The 3,174-nt window shown below is 36.2% G+C and overlaps 1 pseudogene; it reads right to left on the reverse strand.

Moving 5' to 3' along the window:
• Positions 1–1,035: 1,035 nt before the first annotated feature.
• The window catches only part of LOC101657664, a 5,872-nt pseudogene continuing 3,733 nt past the window's right edge, over positions 1,036–3,174 (reverse strand).

Genomic DNA, 3,174 nt, shown 5'->3' on the forward strand with positions numbered 1-3,174 from the left:
TTTTCCACTAATAAATATTAGTTAGCAAGTTTCCCTTTGGTGTTCTACTAGGCTTTTGTATTTCTTCTAAGGCATCTATGTGCCTTCTTAATCAGATCAATACAAAATTTCAGCTATTGTATGGTTTGTGTCGATGATAATGCATTTTATTGGCGAAGTTGATCTGAAAACTGTCTGATTGCATTTTAGTACTTGCAAAATATATTTCCTGGATAAATATACACTTGTCTTATTTCGTAGATATCTTATGTAATTGGCTTTTAATTTGTATTGTAATTTTCATAGTTTCAAAGCAATCACCACTTTTTTTCCTTTTTGCTTCCAAAATATAAACCACAGAGGTAATTTTAGGGAATTTTGCACAGGTAATAGAATTCTTACTTCCCTCGATTGGAATTGTTGGCAGTGTGCATGAATATATCATTTCTGACAAGAAAAAAAATTTCCATTAACATTGTAAGAAATGTGTCACTTTTTTCCCCAAATTGCTCTTTGTGTCAGAAGCAGGTTTGCACAGTTGTTTCTGTTCATTTATTTGCTTGTTTTTATTCCTCTAGAGTCTACCACTATTCTCTATACGTATTCTGATTATAAATCATTATGTAACGCACACATTCAAGCATCAGAATTCCACTGTTACTTATTTGTCTTTGCTGACACAGTCGTTCATAAACAAACTCTAGCTTTCCATGTAAGACATGAGGAGACTTTGGTATGTACTTCTATGTGGTTTATTCAAAGGACTCCCAGAGTCGACACTTCAGTTGAAAGAAAAACAAATGGCATCAAAGTGTCGCTAAAATTTTGAGTCTTTTAATTAAGGTAAATAACCTATACATATTTATAGTTCATTTTTTCTTAAGCATCCGAACAATACTCTGCTTAATGGGAGTTTATGCGAAATGAAATGAGTTCTAATGGTGCCTCAGTTAAGTGTTAGGCTGCTAATAATAGCTCTCATCTAAAAGACCTGGAGAACTGCTCTGCTGAAAGTTAAATCCACTGCCATCTGCACGTTTACTCACAGCAGTTCTGTTAGAGTTTCCAAGACTGCCAGTTTTCATAAGAGCAGAGAGCCTCAGCTTTGACTTTGGAAATCTTGTTGGTCAGTTCACTGTGATTCCGAATGGACTTGGAAGCTAAAACAGGAACATTGCTGCCTCTACATCTGTGTCACATTATGCCCCATGCCCAGGGGATATGTTTCATGGTACTATTTATTGCCTTTCTTGGACTCCCACCATTGTGTATATTTGACTTTTGGGAAACGTTTCTGTTAAGATGGACTTCGTATTGCCAGCCATCATTAAAGAAGGGAAGAAAAGGTCCGAAGAATTCTAGCAACTCAATTCTCTTAATAACTGCTCTGGTATCTCACTTATTTTGTGGGCGGGCATTTTTCACTTTCCATTTTCCACAAGTTGGCCTTGTTCCCACCATTAAATGATTTATCTTGGTGGTGCTGCCACAACCACTTCAAAAGACAATTCCCCAGAGGACCCAAAAGAAGGCCTCTTTCTCTCAGAGACAATGCCTTGTTTAGAAATCTGGTCAGGTGCTCCCACCGAGCACCCCTGATGGAACAACTGCTTTCCGTAGATTTAGTCGGAATTAGCTCAGTGACTCAGGGCCTCATGGTTGAAAATCAGTCCAATTGCACTTACCAAATACAGTTTTGGAACTTGCACTGAGGTTAATTTCCATTTATTCATTTCCCTTTCTGTATAAGTACTAGCCACAATCATGTTAGGATAATCCACAGAGCAAAAGTGGTATAAAGGAAAACCTCTCACTTATTAAATGAAAAGAAAATAAAAACTTGAAAAACAGGCAATTGAGATTGCAAAAAGCATTTTCAAAGTGCAATCACTAATCAGATTCATGTTTAAACCTACAAAGAGTATGTTTAAGACTGGGGAAAGGATTCTGCCATGAAAATCTTGACAATGACTTAATTTTGTAATCAGTTAGTGAAAATTTGTGCATGAATAAAAACAATACTCCACAAATAATAGACCATTTAAAAAATTTTAATGGACCATTTTTTTATAAAACTTTCTTAGGTCAGATCCATAGAAAAATAAAACAAGTAGCTCAGCACCTTTTATAAATCTGGTCCTCTTAAGATTTTCCTTAAAAAATAATATTCATCCTTAATGTGGTAATCAGTTATAATTAATTAAATTATACCAATACATTATTAAATAAATCAAGGTTTACATTTCTTTACATTGAGTTGTAATCCATGTGAAGGCTGCAATCCTTGATCTTCATCAGCAAGTGTTTCAAGTCATTGTCATTTGCAGCAGGCAAGATTGTGTCATCTGCATATGAAAGGTTGTGAGTAAACAACAGTCTGATTCTGATGCTAAATTCTTCAAATAGTCTGGTTTCTCTGATTATTTTCTCAGGATACAGATTGAGTAGCTAAAGTGAGAGGACTTAGCCCTTGTGCTCATGTTTCCTGATTTTAATCATGCAGTACTTTCTTGTTCTGTTTAATGGACTGGCTCTTAATGAGCAGGTCCCTCATAGGCACAATTAAAGACTCCAGAACACCCATTGTTCTTGGTGTTATTTACAGTTAGTTATGATACATAGTCGAATGCTTTTGCATAATCAATAAAACACAAGCAAGGTGAAGATCAATTATTGTAGCCTTTTGTAATGATTACAACTCAATGTGAATAAAACCCAAATTCTCACAGCTTAAACAATAGCTAACATCAGGATAAATGGAAAAGAGATCAAAGCTTTCAAGGATGTGTGTGTGTGTGTGTGTGTGTGTGTGTGTGTGTGTGTGTGTGCTTGGATCCACAATTCAGTGAGAGGGTGATCAGAAACAGGTATTCTTTCTTTCTGTTGCACATAAGGTCTCTTTAGGTCAGAACCAACCCAAGCGCACCGAAGAAGAACAAAATGGGTCAAAATAGACTGGGTTAGTCTGGGTAAACTAGGCAAACAAATCCAAAGAAACGTATATGTATGAGAGTTTTATATAAAGGGTAAGTGTACATTAAGAAAGCATCCCAACCCAGTGCTGTCAAAGTCCATAAATACATTAGCCCATATGTCCAACACCAATCTACAAAGTCCTCCTCCATCTCACAAAACACATGCAATGACATCAACTGCTGGAGGAAAGCCGAATCAGTGAGTGGGTAAGCATCTCAG

Source organism: Echinops telfairi, unplaced genomic scaffold (genome assembly GCF_000313985.2).
Source record: "Echinops telfairi isolate 266 unplaced genomic scaffold, ASM31398v2 ScPeMD7_7469;HRSCAF=8507_1, whole genome shotgun sequence".
Taxonomy (NCBI): Eukaryota; Metazoa; Chordata; class Mammalia; order Afrosoricida; family Tenrecidae; genus Echinops; species Echinops telfairi.